The sequence below is a fragment of the Lactuca serriola genome, chromosome 2 (genome assembly GCF_051521515.1).
Source record: "Lactuca serriola cultivar US96UC23 chromosome 2, Lser_US96UC23_V15, whole genome shotgun sequence".
In the NCBI taxonomy this organism is placed as follows: Eukaryota; Viridiplantae; Streptophyta; class Magnoliopsida; order Asterales; family Asteraceae; genus Lactuca; species Lactuca serriola.
Window position 1 is genome coordinate 8,411,104 of NC_136409.1, and position 18,532 is coordinate 8,429,635.

Here is an 18,532-nt window from a genome sequence, read left to right on the forward strand (position 1 = left end):
ATGCTTCTTCTTGCACTTGTCGCACCATTTCGCCTCTACCTTTCCTCCACTTCCTCTCGAACTAGACTTCGAGAATTTACTTTTCTTGCTGGACCCTGAAAATCCATCGATTTTCCTTTTCTCGCCAACCTCTGACCTTTCCAGACCTTTTTCCCTGATCTGGGTCTCAACATTTCTAGCAGCCCAGATGGCGGCTTTCAATGTGGTTGCTTGCTTAACCATTGGACCATAGTCCGCTGGTAGTCCAAGGGCAAACTTGTTGACCTTAGAGAGTTCTGTAGGCACCAAATATGGGATAAACTTCATCTTTTTTGTGAAACTTGCAGCGTATTCAGTAACGCTCAATTTCCCTTTCTTCAAATTCTAAAACTCATTACTGATTTCCAGAAGGTCCTGCTCGGAGCAGTATTGCAGTTTTAGTTGTTCCACAAAGTCTTCCCAATACATTTTGCTTGCTTCTCCCTTGGGCATAGAGTCAGCTAACAGCTTCCACCAACTCAACACCCCAGATTTTAGCAGAGGGATCGCAAGAGCGGTCTTCTGCCTGTTGCTGCATTCACAACTTTCAAACATAGTCTCCATTTCGGAGACCCAGTCCATAACTTGCACCGGCGTCGGGCTTCCGGATAGACATGGTGGTTTGGATGCCATGAAATCCTTATACTTGCACCCACGACCATCATTTCCTCCATACTGGTTATTGCGTCTAACCACTGGTTGTTCGTCTTGACCAATGATCCCACTAAAGTTTTCTCCTTCAGACTGCCCTCCATTCTCCTCGGGCTCTTCCGCTTGAATTGACGATTCTTCACGATTCTGCCTAAGCAGGCGTCTTGTTTCTTCCATCTGACGATCCAACATCATTTGAATCATCATTTGTACACCAGCCATTGTTATCGGCTCAGGTGCATCAGCTATAACAGGTACTTGTTGAATTACAGGCGGTTGATTCCTGTTTTCATCAGCATTTCCAACTCCGCTTCTTGTTCTCACCATTTTTGATCTACACACCGAATAATTTCACCTTATTACTCCAAACGATTACATGCTAGTTCTAATATCGTATACATACGCTTAGAATCCTAAACACATAAACCTTCAGATCCGGTTGGCAACAACCGTAGATCCAAACAAACAATATCATATATGGCAACATATAACATTTAGCACATAAAAGCATTTTAGGCAACTTTCCTAAAATAAACTAGTGCTCGTGTCTAAAATTTATCAAACACACATCTCACAATCTCCAGTTAGCATACTAAGTTTAAGTCTAGAAATCCAACAAATTCCTAGTTCGCTTAAGCTAATGCTCTGATACCAACTGTGACATCCCCAAAATCTCGGCCAGAAAAGACCGATTTCATTTATGCTTTTTAAACATTTTCAGAGTAAATCCGTTTGATTTTAAAAGAGATGCAGAATTTGTTCCCAAAAACAAAACATGATAAAATAGATATTTATCAAAACATTTCATATAGAAATATGATTTCATTTCATAATCAAAAGTCGGGATGTCATGTTCCGATATAGATCATAAAGCATAAACGATAACATTACAAGTCGTTCAACAAATATACACATATACAGACTTGTAAACAAAACAACTTGATGATTCGCCCATCTTAAGCTCTTGCGCCACTTCCTGTAATACAAATCAACTGAGTGGGTCAGGCTTGGGAGCCTGGTGAGCATATAGGGTTTTCAAACCCACAATAATTATATTTAATTTCATCAATCAACAATAAACCCGATTACCCATTCCCGTTATCCTCACCTTACGTTCCTAAAAATAACGTCTATTATAAGGAATTTATTTCAGGATTTTCATCGGGACGAACATCACTGCAGAGGGGCTTCCTCAACAATAAGTGTCCTAAAGGCAACCATGTGGGGGATAGAGTACACCGGTGAACACGTCGTTCACAACACCTACAGGTAATGAGCCTGCTAGTGTTCTACAAGACAGTCTAGAATAGTCCGTGGTCGTCATCCATACTCTGCTGAATGACTAGAATAACACCAATAACACCGAGGCCTCTCATCTGTTTATTACACACCAATTATCTACCCATGTTCTACCCAACATATTAGTAGATAAAAATATACATTTTTATACATTGTTTAAAAAAAACCTGTATAGCATGCTTTAATCAATACATATTCCACATAACAGATGAGGCATACACACATAACACGTATTTCATAGAGAATATACATTCACACATATAACCACAAAATATATACAGATAGCACGTATTTTATATTAAATACTTCATAATATTGCGTTGGAGAGAAAATAACTACACACTCACATCCCGTATTCTTAAATACGTTTAAAAATTACTTGTATAATATCGTGTATTGAAAAGGGACTATACACTCACTTGATCAGAAGATGGTCCGACAGTACTACGGCTTATAGAAGTAGCGTCTCTCTGTAGATCTGGAAGATCTTCACAAAAACCGGGTCCTCGCGGGCAGGGCTTCGGCTCGGGAATAACGCTCTTCGGGATTCTCGGGGCTTCGGATCTCGCTTCGGGGCTCGGGAATAATACCGGGGCTTCAGGGTATAAATGGAACGCAAATCGAGGCAAAAGATGAGAGAAGATGAAGAATTTGTAAAAGAAAACTTGGCTGCTTCGGACCTCCTTTTATAGGTGCTGAACCCTCGCACGTACGCGGGGCGTACGAGGCTACGCGGGGCGTACGCCTCGGTGGTCGTCAGCGCTTACGTCGTCGGGCCCTCTACGTCATTGCTTACGACTTCGGACTACTCGAGTGCACCTCGCGCGTACAGCAGTACGCGCTGCATACTTCGGATATACCGCCTCATCCTTCTTCGGATAATATCGGAGGTTAAATAAAAATAAATATTAAATATTTATTAAACTTCAAAAATTCATATCTCTTTCATATGAACTCCGTTTTCGACGTTCTTTATATCCACGCGAAGGTGAGACTACGCTCTACAACTTTCGTTTAGACTCCGTTGGCTAATTTTGACTTTTATTTTTATTAATTATTTTTAGAAGGCTCGGACAGGAAAACTTCGTTATAAAATCGTAACTTCTTCGTCCGACGTCCGTTCTCGCCTATCTTTTCATCGTTTTGCTACTAACAACGAGATCTTCGATTCTCATTTAGATTGTTTCGGCTAGAAATCGCTTGATCTCAAATCGAGTATTCGGGCTGCATACTGCCACGTCGAAACTTCAGAAAATCATAACTTCATCATACGAAGTCAGATTTGGGCGTTCCTTTTACGCACGCTCTCGGTTTAACGAAATCGACGACTTTCGTTTAGATCGCTAAGGCTAAATATCGCTCTATCTTAAATTCATGTTTTACGTCACTCGGCGTCGTGCCGGTTCTGCCGTGAAACTTCGACAGGTCATAACTTCTTCGTTATAACTCGGATTTTGGCATTCCTTATATATCCGGAATCCTTGTTTCAACCACTACAACTTTATGCAAAGATACCGGGCTTATCTCACACCTTAATTTTGACGCTTATTTTATTCTTAATTTAATTACATCACATAATTAAGCAAATAAACACATAACTCACATAATTCACAAATTCACAAATAACACATCTTATTATTTCAAATTGGGGTTACAATGGCTAACCTAGACTATTACATTGCTAAAAATGGCAAGCCTAGAAACACGGGCGTTACACGACACGTCTGGTCCGCCCTCGTGGGGCCTACAGCCTATCCGGGCCACTCGCTGGGCCTTCGGAATATCCGGTCCGCCCTGGGTATGTCGGCCTGCAACACAAAGCAGGACCCGCCTCAACCCAACCCCAGTCAACCAACCATGTGCACATAAACATATAATCATATAGCAATTTATCACTAATCAACCGATCTAGCAGATCACATACATAGCACACTCTAACCAGGATACCGACCTAACCGATCACTAACATAGCATAATCATATATACCAGGATTTCGACCTTAACTAGGTCTCTAACATATACCATCCTAACTACCAGGATGCAAACATATAGCAAAGCAACAACATAACAACTACTCGGATTTCCATCCGATAAAGGGCCGACCTTGGTGCCTTAGACCCTATCGATATAGTGAGGATAACTCACCTCACAACTGCTGACTAAAGAGATAAGATCACGCTGCTCTAACCTCCAACACGAACTCCACCACTGATCAATACCAAATGACTGAACTCAATAAATACCAATAATTACCAAAATACCCTTGGAAGTCAACTGATCAACTCTTGGTCAAAGTTAAAGTCCTCAGTCAAAGTCAACCTTCCTGACTGACTCTACTCACCGAGTCAACCCGCTGACTCGTCGAGTCCCTATGCTCTGAAAACTTCCCATGATGCGACTCAACTCGCCGAGTCCAACAACTCTGAATCTCTTCACGTTCAACTTACCGAGTCATTCCTCGACTCACCGATTCACCAATCAACCAGAAGAGGTTAGGACCCCACGACCAGACTCGCCGAGTCCAAGAACAGACTCGCAGAGTCCAAGACAATCTTCAATAGACTTGCCGAGCTGTTCTTCCAACTCGTCGAGTCCATGCCCACCTTTATCCAACTCGCCGAGTTCACCCATGGAACTCGCCGAGTCTCGTCAGTTCTCATTCCATACAGAGGATTTTCAAGCCATGCAGGGACTCAAATCTATAGATCCACTCTTCTACAGCCTAGCCCTCACATAAAGTTGCAAACTTTACGTGAAACCAAGGAGATATAAGCTTAAAACACTCTAGGGCTAAGGCTAAGGAGAAAAGGGCTTCACCAATAACTCTTAAACAGGAACTTTATGACATATAGGACCATCACAAGCTTAGATATGAAGTAGCATCCTCGGATCCAAGCTTCTATCTCAAATTAGATCTCATGTCAATCACCATACATGAATCCATGAAATAATACCTTAAGGAAATGGTTCCTTACCCCTGAAATGAGCCCAACCAACTGTAGATTTCTGATCTCCCCAAGCTTCCTGACACAAGCCTCCAAACCGTCAAACTTCAATACCAAAGATCCTCCTCCAAGCTCTAATTCACTTACAATTGGGTTTCTTCACGAATTAGAGTTTTTTGGATCTCAAATGGGAAGCAAAGAGGCTGAGGGGAAAACATAAGGTTCCTTATATAGGGTGCAAACCCTGAAAATAGGGTTTCTCATTCCAGCACCGACTCGCCGAGTTGGTCACTAAGCACGTGACCAAAATCGCGACTCGACTCACTGAGTCTATCCATTTACTTGCCGAGTCGATCTTCCTTAATTACACCAAGCACCCTGAACTTGCACTTCTGAACTCGGGGTGTTACAATTCTCCCCCACTTAAATTAGGCTTCGTCCTCGAAGCCTGTAGCAATGTATCCCAGATGACACTCCCTCAATACAGCTCCTGGTCTCAACCGACCCAGGTTCCTCCGAACACTGCTATCGGACCTCTATAAGGTCCAACTCTGCCCTCCCAGAGTTACGACAACTGATTCATGCTGGCCACCAGTTTCTTTCTCTGATAACAACCCTTATTAACCAATGATCACTCGATGATACTTTCATCACTCCAATTCACAACAATCACTTGACCCTTACCAAGCTAGATATCACCCTGAACCACCGGGTCCTGACCCGGTACCAAGCTGCTACCCCTTTCCTCGACTGGCATATCCTTTATCAAATTCACTTCTTGGACTTATCTCGCTTTCCTTTCCGAAACCAACTCGTTTCTTTCTGAGCTGACAGGATGGCACATCCTTCAGCTCCTGAGCAACTCCTATGAGCTCTCCCCTGCGGTCACATACGCATGCTGAACCTACTCTAACATCCTCGGGCTGGAAAACCCAACACCCTGACGATACTTCCAGACATCCCTAGGATGAATTGCTACTACATACATAACCTCCTGATCACAACCATACAGAAAATCCAAGGCTCCCTCCTTGCATCCCTTCCGAACTCCCCTGGTTCTACACTACCGGAAATCCTTCCGCAACCTCAACAGACACCCAACCCGGATGTGCTTCCATACCACTGGTACAATCCCAGTACTCAATAACCATAATTGAAATGCTCTTAATTATCCATTCACACTGCTGTTTCACTTCCGTGAACCAACACTTTCTCCCGGAGTTACATACCCTTCCCTTTCCTTATCCAAGGAAATCCACTCAACAACCCTTACCGCACCTACACGTACCACTGAGCTAAACTTCACTCTACATTATCCATGTAGAGCAATTGCTATTCTCAAACTTCCATAAACTCTGAATCTGTTCACAAGGACTCTCGGGTCCATGCACTGCTTTCCACTAACATGATCAATACTTGGGGCCAGACCATATCAATTATCATCCCCTGGTGATGCTTTTCCCCATTCTCCTCGTACCAATCCACTAACACATACAGAGCCTTCAGCATGAATGGACTACCTTACCAGGCCTTCAGCCTATCTGGACAAACTCTCAGAACCTTCAGCATGTCTGGACTGCCCTCCTGGGCGCCCACAGGCCTTCAGTCTGTCTGGACCACTCAAACTGTCTTACGTCACACTGAACCATTCTCTCCGGGAATATCTCCCGTACATACTATTCTAGCCCTCTTGGGGTTCCGAACTCTAACTCCATTCTTTATACTAATTGACCTCTCATGATATCGATCCTCCTGAGAATTTTCCAATTCTCCCCACTTAGAGCACTGACTACAAACCACCAGTGACTGAACCGGCATAAATCAATCATTCCTACTCAACATATTCCTCTTACCCATGAAATGATCCTGAAACAAGTAACTTCCACAAAATCATGTTCCGACCGCGCCATCTCATACTCTAAGGGAGTTCGACCCTCAGCTGAGTACTCCTTAAATTGCAAATGCTATACGCAACACTCAAACCAAAAAGCCTAATTCCCCACCAACAATTCCCATGGATGATAACTAACTAAGACTCCCAATACCAAAACCCTCGATCAGAAGATAAACCCGACGAAAGGACGAACGAATACCATACCATGAATCATGCGAACGAGACTAGTAGATATAAAATACTCCACAACAACCATAAGATAACAAGATATCAAGAAGGAAACATACCCACAGCTATATCTGGCTCTGCCCTAACCTCCTCTGCTATAAGCTGAAAAGCACATCCCTGAGACCTCGGGGGCTCTGCTCTACCCTGACTTCCACCCATAATCCTCAAAGTGACGTGTGCTGGAGCCTGCACCAGTCCGGCAGTAAGCTATGGGCAGTTGGCCCTCATGTGACCAACCTGATGGCACTGATAACAAATCCTCACATCCTGAACTGGGGCTGACTGACAACAATCCCTTGCATAATGCCCCTCTCTCCCGCACTTGCGGCTCACACCACCGGACCTACAAATTCTGGTGTGACCCTTCCTGCACTTCCCACAAGTGCGGCTGCTCTGATCTCCCAACCTAGAATCAACGGTCGTGGACCGTTTCGGCGCCAACTGCAACTACACCGGGGCCTGCCTCTGTTCTCTCAACTGCAACTCAATCTCTAACTCACGCCGCCGAGCGGCCTCCTGCAACTCTAACAAGGTATCACATCTCTGCGTGGACACAAACTGCCTGATTTCCCTCTTGAGCATACTCAGGTATCGGGACATCTGAGCCTGCTCCGCAGCAAACTCAGGGCAAAACATCTCCTTCCCAGTAAACATCCTGGTGATCTCCGTCACCAACTCTGTATCCTACTTTAGCTCCAGGAACTCCTAAGCCAACCTCTCTCTCTCTCAACCCGTGGAACATAACGAGTGCTGAACATTTCCCGAAACTGATCCCAAGAAACCGCAGCCCGCTGCGCATCCGAATATGATCCGGTGGTCAATCTTCACCAATCATTTACCCCGAGCCACAACAAGTTCGGAGAACACCTCACCCTCTGATCAGCAGGGCATGAACATGTGAAGAAACATCCCTCCACATCCGACAACCATCACATCGCAACGATCGCATCCTGAACTCCATCGAAAGTAGGGGCTTCATATTATCAAAATCCTGATACTGGAAACCCCGACTGGCTCCTCCCCCCTGCCGCTGCTACAGCCACTGCGGCTACCGTGGCCGCTGTCTCTGCGAGAGCCGCATAGCGCTCATCAAAATACTTAACCATAGTGGTCTTGATCGACCCAAACATTTCCGACAACTCAGCCCGGAACATAGCAGCAACCTCATCATGCAGGATCTCACGAATCCTGGCATCCAACTCGTTTGTACTCATCTGGCTAATGACCTCGGGTGGTGCTGACCCCTCCTGACCACCCTCTCCCGCTCCTGATCTCGAACCGGATCCTGCCTCGAAATGTCTCGTAATCGCCATTCTGCAATACACCAAGAGATCCTTAGAAACCTCGAATAACCACCCAGAATGACTCTCTAATCAACCACCCAGGGATTTTGACTTCCTTGATATGCGTATGGCTCCTGTGGTTTCAGTAGTACGGGCCCATACTACCTTCCACACCTACCCATATTTGTCTCAAGTATCATCACAACGCCCCAAGCACTAACGAACATAGCAAGCACTCTATCCTCACTCCTAGAGGAACACTGAAACTCTCATAAAAGGAGACTCTAGGCTAGCAGGCATCACAATCAGGCAACTCTATCATGCACTTCCTGAAGATTCCTAGCCTAACACTAGCATTCTGTTCTAACATATCACATAATAAATAACTTGTATGATAATTTTGGGGTAACTTACTGGCTCCGGCTGATCGTACCCTCTGCGTCCTCTTTTACTTATTTTTGAAAACCATTTTTAATTTCTCTTTGAAAACTCTCCTTGATTTGAGACCGAATTCACACGAATGTTCCTCCAATTCACTCAAACCAAGGCTCTGATACCAACTTGTAACATCCAAAATTTACAACCAATTTTAAACTTTTAAAAAACAACCCATTTTCATTACAAAAAAGTTTTTAAATTCGTTTAATATCAGAGTATTTCCTAGAACCACATCATAAGTACATAAAACATGAGGAGCGGTACGATCACGCCTTCGCCTTGCCACGATCTCCTGAAGTGCCTAAAACAATACACTGAAAACTGTAAGCCCGAAAGCTTAGTGAGTTACCCCCAAAATACCAACCACATAAACCATACACATAACATATCATATCATAAATAGAACAACCATGCACTTCGGGTCTACTGTATGACTGGTCCGCCGCCCGGGCCTTCAGTCTACCTGGTCCACCCTCTGAGTCTAGCCATATACATCGAGTCTGCAGTGTGGGTGGTCCGCCCGCACCGGGCGTTCAACCCACCTGGTCCCTCTCCGAGTCTACAATATGACTGGTCCGCCCTCACCGGGCCTTCAGTCGGCCTGATCCACTCTCCGAGCCTCGGCATGTCTGGTCTGCCCTCGTGGGGCCTACAGCCTACCCGGACTGCTCGCTGGGCCTTCGGAATATCCGGTCCGCCCTGGGTATGTTGGCCTACAACATAAAGCAGGACCCGCCTCAACCCAACCCCATTCAACCAACCATGTGCACATAAACATATATTCATATATCAATTCATCACTAATCAACCGATCTAGCATATCACATACATAGCACACTCTAACCAGGATACCGACCTAACCGGTCACTAACATAGCATCATTATATATACCAGGATTCCGACCTTAACCATGTCTCTAACATATACCATCCTAACTACAAGGATGTAAACATATAGCAAAGCAACAACATAACAACTACCCGAATTTCCATCCAATAAAGGGTCGACCCTTGTGCCTTAGACCCTATCGATATAGTGAGGATAACTCACCTCGCAACTGCTGACTGAAGAGATAAGATCACGCTGCTCCAACCTCCGACATGAACTCCACCACTAATCAATACCAAATGACTGAACTCAATAAATACCAATAATTACCAAAATACCCTTGGAGGTCAACTGATCAACTCTTGGTCAAAGTCAAAGTCCTCAGTCATAGTCAACCTTCCTGATTGACTCTACTCGTCGAGTTAACCTGCTGACTCAATGAGTCCCTATGCTCTGAAAACTTCCCATCACGCGAATGAACTCGCCGAGTCGCCCCAAGACTCGCCGAGTCCAACAACTCTGAATCCCTTCACACTCAACTCACCGAGTCATTCCTCGACTCACCGATTCACCGATCAACGAAAAGAGGTTAGGATCCCACGACCAGACTCGCCGAGTCTAAGAATAGACTCACCGAGTCCAAGACAATCTTCAATAGACTTGCTGAGTTGTTCTTCCAACTCGTCGAGTCCATGCCCACCTTCATCCAACTTGCCGAGTTCACCCATGGAACTCGCCAAGTCTCTCCAGTTCTCATTCCGTACAGAGGCTTTTCAAGCCATGCAGGGACTCAAATCTATAGATCCACTCTTCTACAGCCTATCCCTCACATAAAGTTGCAAACATTACGTGAAACCAAGGAGATATAAGCTCAAAACACTCTAGGGCTAAGGCTAAGGACAAAAGGGCTTCACCAATAACTCTTAAACAGGAACTTTATGACATATAGGACCATCACAAGCTTAGATCTGAAGTAGCATCCTCAGATCCAAGCTTCTATCTCGAATTAGATCTGATATCAATCACCATACATGAATCCATGAAGAAATACCTTAAGGAAATGGTTCCTTACCCCTGAAATGAGCCCAATCAACTGTAGATTTCTGATCTCCCCAAGCTTCCTGATACAAGCCTCCAAACCTTCAAACTTCAATACCAAAGATCCTCCTCAAAGCTCTAATTCACTCATAATTGGGTTTCCTCACGAATTAGGGTTTTTTGGATCTCAAATGGGAAGCAAAGAGGATGAGGGGAAAACATAAGGTTCCTTATATAGGGTGCAAACCCTGAAAATAGGGTTTCTCATTCCAGCACCGACTCGCCGAGTCTAGCCGCCGACTCACCAAGTTGGTCACTAAGCACGTGACCAAAATCGCGAATTGACTCGCCGAGTCTATCCATTGACTCGCCGAGTCGATCTTCCTTAATTACACCAAGCACCCTGAATTTTCGCTTCTGAACTCGAGGTGTTACAACTTTTTATTGATACATAATTACAATCACTTGAAGTTCAAGTTTCTTTGCATGTATTTTGTCGTATGATGTTTTATGTGCTGGGGGTGTGAAGACTTGACCTAGGTGTTTTTGGAGGGCAAAGGTGCTCTTGGACAATATATGTGCTCTTGGAGAATACATGTGTTACTAGTGAAAAAATGTGCTCTTGGTCAGAGAAGGTGCTCATCTAATGAAATTATGCTATGTCATGAATTCGTTGGAGCAATGGGAATATGTGTTGGAGGCAGTAGAATATGCTTTAACAATTCTAGAATGCGCTCCAACTACATGATGTGGTCAAGCTTTGCCATAATGAACTTTAGACTTTCCAGAATGTGATCTAACTTGGTAAAAGCGGTGCATAGCTGTTTAATGCGCTCCAACAGTTGGAAAATGCACAGGTGGTACTAAGATGGTGTTTTTAGCTCTTCAAAACATACTCATAGGTGTATAGTAGGTGGCTATGCACATCCCTCAAGGTTGAAGATTGTAGAAGCAGTTGTATGGCATCTTGTGATTAACTTATTCCATTTAGGGCATATATATGGATGCATCTGGCACAAACTAATTAGGGCATCCCCATGTTTTCTTATAAATAAGAACTCCCATCTCCTTCAACATTTGTATGAGTACATAGATTTAAAGAGAGAAATCATTGATAGGTTGAGAGCATATCCTTCTGAACAGTTTGTCAACAAGAAAGATTTATCATCTTTTCTTGATAGTTTTTCTGGTACAATCATATCAATTATCAACTTAGTTAGAGTTGTTAAGCGACATTCAAATGTATTTGTGATTTAATAGTTGGTGAGGATATTCATAGCCGGGGAGTTCGAGAAGCTTCCAATAGTTTCCTTACTTTTAAAGACAAATAACGAGGGCCCAACAGGTGGGTGGGGGTAAAGTAAGATCAAAGTTATGAAAAAAATGGTGAACATAACGACATGATAGATTTCACCTGTTCGAACCGAAAAAAAACAGTTGTCACTCTTGAGTTTTTATTCAAAAATAGTCCAATTATAATCACAAAATTAGATATGATAAACAACGAAAACAATTTTTATTTGAATAAACTAAAACGATTTTATACCCACCAATCCCACCAATGATAAATTTTGCAAGAACTTAAAAGGATTACAAAAACAACCATAAAAAGGAAAGTGTTACAACCTTTGAAGACTTTGATTCTCATATGAGAGTGGAAGTTGATAAAGTGATGCATTAAGATCTAAAATAAGAACTCTCTAAAAGTATCCACCAAAGCAAGATTAAACTACCATTAGATGGTAGTCTTTCACTTGTATCAGGTTGTTCTTCAGCTTGAAGACTTGTACCAAATAAGTGCTTAAAGAGAAGCAACTTGAGGAACCAAGAATATGAAACAAAATTGCAAAACATGCATAAGGGAAAGCCTTTTCATGTCTACAGTTCTAGATGGAGAAAAGAAGAGAGAAAGTACATGAAAAAACTAACACATTATCATCACCCTCTCTTCTTTATATCATAAAAGAGATAGTAAGAGTCAAAGCCTAGCCATAAAGAAACGTATGGCCCCTTCTTACATGCATGTTTGTAGGAATAAAATAATCAAAAGCAAACCTAATACCATCATTATCAAGATTCAACAATGGTGTTAGAAGAAGACAAATTACAATTGCTCATTACTTTATAAGAGCTAACTAGTTACATATACTAACTAGGTGGTTACTCAAAGTGCCCACTTATTTGTTCATGACATAAATAATCATACAATATGATATTGAGATAGTTAGGTTCTCCTTTGTTTATTATTTCATAGAAACAATAATTCCAGTAATATATTTGTAAATATTATTTTCTAAAATAATATTTTTTCCAATTAAATATAAGTGTTGATACATTTATTAATAATCAAATTATACTAATAAATAAATAATTTTTGGTAAACTACTATAAGGTGTGACTCTATAGGATCATGTAATATCACAATGATGAGGTCTTATCAATTTTAACCATATGTATGAAGAAATATTGCATTTTGGCCCTTGTGCTTGAGAAAGATTGCACAATGGCCCATAATGGTATTTTTGTAATTTATGGGGCACACTCACATACAGTGAGCGTACTCTTAGCATACGCAGGGCGTACGTGGGTGAGCCACAAACCCTAATTTTTAATGTTTGGTCCCTATATAAACATCATTAACCTTCAAGTGCTCACTCCCTTACCAGCCTCCAATCCTCATTTCGTCCCTTTTGCAAACCATATCCCCATTGTTGCATCTTGAAGCTAAAGAGTGTGTTTTTGTGCATTTCAAAGGAAGAAGAAGGTGGTGGTAAAGCTTGGAAGCCAGAAGCAAGCTTGGATCTGGAAGTTTTGCATCATCCTCAATCTCCATAAGGTATAAAGTTCATACCTTGGTGATCAATTTGATAGATCTTGTTAGTATGGTGATATTATGAGTTTTTATCCCCAAAATATGACCTTATTGTGCATGGCTTGCTATAGAACATATAGGCTGTCCTTTTGGACATTTTTCTATGTCTAGAGTGATAAAAATAGGATCTTGACTCTTGGTTCTTCCCCATGCATGAGTATGATTGTCTTAATAGATTAAGATGTGGGGGGGGGGGGGGGGAGGGGGTTTAGTGTTAAGCACTTAATGGACATGCAAGACCATAAAGTTGGAATGTTTATGGTCAAGGACGATGTTTGGACCATGGTTCTGCATTTTGGACGTATGGTCTTAAAAATTAAGCAATTAATGAGTTGGGAAAACACTCTGCTACATATGCTATGCATATGAAATCAGTGCTCCATTCTTTGGTCAACAACTAAGTACGCTCCACATACATCCAAAGTATACCCCACGTACGAGGGCTGAGATGACTCCACTGGGTTGACTCGGCTGATTTCACTGATTTGACAAATTTTGACCAAGGGTATTTTGGAAAATATTATTAATTTTAGTTGGGAAATTTTTTGGATAATAGGTGATGAGTAGAGTCGGTTTTGTAGAGATTTATTCAGCTTTCATTTAGACTGAGAGGTGAGTTTTTCTCACTCTACCTACGGGTCAAAGGCACCAATGCCAACCCACTAGATTATTTATCCTGGTTAGGATAGTGCTATGCTATGTGGCTGATTAATAGATTGGTATGATTATCTGTATTTTTTTGGTTTTATGTTTATGTTTTTCTGTTACATATGTCAACATATTGTGGTTTGTTTGAGGCGATCCTCCTTTGTGCTATAGGCTAAGACACATAGGGACGAACATATAGGTTATAGGCCCTGTGAGGCTATCCAGTCATGCCGAAGGCTCGTAGAGTGGTCCAGATAGGCTGTAGGCCTCGTGAGGTGGCTAAGTCAGGTTGGTTGTTCATATTTGTATGCTTGTTTGTTATGTGGTGTGTTGGTACTTTAAGGGAACTCACTAAGATTTATCTTACAATTTTAGTTTATTGTTTCAGGCACTTCAGAGGATCATGGGAATAGCAAAGGCATGATCATGTACATCTTCCTATTTTCATGTGATTGGTTTACTTTGGACACTTTGATATGTTGTTACTTTTGAAACAATGAGTTATATTGTAAATAATGATGGTTCATGGTTGATTTTAAAATTTTAAAATTTCTTTGATTTTTGGAGTGTTATAGATCATACGTTATTAGCAATATCACCCTATATTAAGTCTTATGCATACAAGATCTTTCAATCTCCCACTTACACACGACTCATCATAGATTGATATAGGCAGTTGTGAACATTTAACAACATTTCACTGTCCCTAATAACATACGATGAAGAATGCCATTCATTAACATCTAATTCCCAAAAGCTCAAAGCTTTAATTGATATATAAGGTAATTTTACCAGTTATCCCTTTGTTATAGACATCCTGTTCAACATGAGACTTAGATCATAGTCAATTTTATTTGGTGTTCAATTTTGGGTACCACAATAGATGCCTAAATCTCAACACATAGGAGGAAAAAAACCCCATTTTGACTACATTAGACTCTTACATAGTTCAGAAAATACCTGAAAATGGCTTTTATAACCGCACGATTAAGGATAAGCATTTGAACATATCAAAACACAACACTCCATACACTTAATTCCTACTATATAATCTCAGGTGTTAACGATACAAAGATAGTATCTTTTAATAAGTGTAACTCACGAAAAAGATCCATGAGGCGATCTTGATGCGGATCCATTCAATACCATTTTTCTGACAAGTACCTATGAAAGTTGGTTACAATAACTTGCTTACTTTCATCTGGTGAGAGTCAACTAATCCAATTCATATTAGTGTTAGTTCATAATTGCTCCAACAATTATAATTGACTATGAAAATTTAGAATAATAAGATTATTCATGGTTTAAACATGCTATTATAGAACGCGAAAATTATTGATGTGATGATCATATCCTATTATATCAAAACAATACAATAGTTATTGTCTTAATTTTATAATATCTAAATATTAAATTCAAATCAAAATCCTATATATTGAATAATGAAGTCATATAGTCGAATGGTGACCACTTATACCTATCTTAAATAGGAATGGATCTGTTAATGTGTTCGGCTAAATTTAATTTTTGTGAATTCTACAAATACTATCATCTCTATATTTTACTTTACTCTAAATATAGTTAAATATCTTAGAGAATATGACTGATGCTATGATGTGACATAGAATTACTTAGCTTGATTAAGTATACTCTTTAAGTCACAAAAATATTTCTAGGTTTTCCCTTAATGGAAGTACTCAACCTAGCTTTTCAATGATCTAGTTAATCTAATCATATTTGATTTCAACTTATGAAGTAGCAGTGTATTCTTATCTAGTAGACTTAGTAATTTTGTTTTTCTTGGATATCTTTCCCATAAAACTAACTCTTCATTCTATAATGAGCACATAATCCAATTATAATTCAAAATTATATATCTATTTTTGATGTTAACATCTAGTGTAGCACTTTACATAAATATATTATTCTAAAACTGATTATCTCATGTATATTCTCTTCGTTTTCTTAATTATTCTTAGGGTTTTCTCAAAAGTCATTTAGTGACTTAACGATGTATCTAGTTTGTATCTTATGACATGTTCAGAGCACAAATATATACATGGTCTTGTTCATAATATGGTATAAATGATTGATTCTTTTTCCAAGCAACTGAATATAAATCATTTAATCTTGCTTAAACCTATGTGCTTGGTCCTTTTGAGGCAAGCTAAAAATGGTGCCACGTGGAAATGCTAAGAATCCTCCAAAGGAATCTTATATCTTGTTCTCTTTCAAGATATTGTTAGTTTATGCATAAAGAATTTAAAAACTCTAACATTAATCTTTATTTATCTCTATAGATATTACATTCCAAGAATGTATCTTTATTTATCTCTATAGATTTTAAACCTATGTCTTTCATTTTAGAAACACTTTTCGGGTTAAGGTGAAGAAACTTGGCATGGTAAGAATATAACTTCTCATGAATAATTATGTCTCATTCATAAAATATTAGGAATATCACATTTCTAATGATTAAGTATGTTTTATCACACAATATTAGAAATATCACTATGCTCCTACTAGTTCTTAGTAAACACAAATGCTATCTCCATTTTACCTTGTATTTATATATTAAAATGAGGATTCTAACCTTGAGATGTTTGATTTGTATCCATGGGTGGATCTTAAGCCTTACACATTTTTTATTATAATAAAATAAGAAAACCTCTAGGCTAAGCTACGCATATATCTTCAAGTAGACATCTATTAAGAAAAAGCAGTGTTTTTGAAATCGATTTGCTATTTCTCATATTAAGAGTATACAGTTATAGTAAATAATATCCTTGTTGATCTAACCATGACTACATGTGAAAAGGTTTGATCACAGTCAATGTCATGAGTATGATAAGCACCATAGTCAATGCGACACGTATGAGAAAATGTTTTTATAACAAGCCTTGCTAAATATGTATGATATTCATGTATGTATTCTTTCTAAAAGAATCCCTTACTCATTATAGCCTTGCTATGGAGATGAAGATTATTCAAGCTCGTACTTGATTATTATAAGTGGATTACATCTTAATGCTAATAAACCAAAGTCAATTAACAGATTCAAGATCTAATATAACATTTTCGTAGTTGATGGATTTGAAAAAAAAAACCATCAAGAAGAACTCAATAATTAGAGATTCAAGTCACAAATGATTTCTAACATTAATGCGAATAGTTTGTGTTTATGAATAGCTATTATTTTTGGTTAACAATTTCTTGTTAAAACTTATGCCAATTCTTACAACATCAAGATATGGTTCTTTGAGCTACTTGAAGTTCCATGTTCCTTTTACTTGCTTTATCACTAGAAGCTTTCTTTATGCTAACTCACCTTTCAGAGGAACAAGAGAACTAATTCTTGGTGGGTTTTTATATAATAATCTAAACAACATTTTAGATTATTATAAAAATATGTATTTAGTAGATTTTAGGATTATGAGCTTTGGTACAACATATGCTTTAAATCCCTAACACATTAAGTAAGAGAAGGATGGAGCATTTCCATGCATGATCTTATCAAAGTGTTTTATCCACTTGTTAGTTGGGTTTTGTATTTAAGATACAAATAGTGATTGAAGTGTAATCCGAAGAGAACAAAGGAGGATATTTATATCGATTAGAAAGTAAACTTTATCAAGTAAGGCTTAGTTTGTCCTTTATTATCACTAAGGCTTTATATAGTATTACTGGTTTATATCTCAACTTTATATTTGAAATGCTTCAACAAAGATTTCACAATTATGTTTTAACATGTAAAATATAATTTATATCAACTATAGTTGTTAATAAAATTTATTTGGTATCGTATTATAAATCGTAGACATTTATTAGAAATAAAGTCATACATTATAGTGTATAGTCCCTTAATCATTATTTTCTTTACTGTTTAGTGAAAATATCATTAAGGATCCTTTATATATAAATAAGATTGACATATTTCATTTATATAATAAAAATAACAATATCTTAGATAATTTTGGTTTGAAACAAGTTTAAGTCAAAAAGTGTTTTCACATAGAACTTGTTATTTAGAAAACATTGGTGTTTACTTCATAACTCTATTATGAGATCTAATCTCACAAATAGAAGTTAATATTTTCAGAAAATAAATATTATTGTTATGAAAAACGATTTAAGTAGATAATCAAATTTTAATAAATTAACTGATACATATATTTAGACATGCTAAATTTAAAACATATACATTGTTCCAAAAAAATATTGCTTTACAATGCAAATACATTATGTGTTAATAATAAATTAAAAAGTAAACTCTAAGAGTGAAGTTCCAACTTGCATGTGCTCAACGGTTACTCTTCTTGAATATATGCAAGCAATTTACAAATATTAGATTAATATCTAAGTGCTAAGTAAATGAGTGCTATATGAAAAG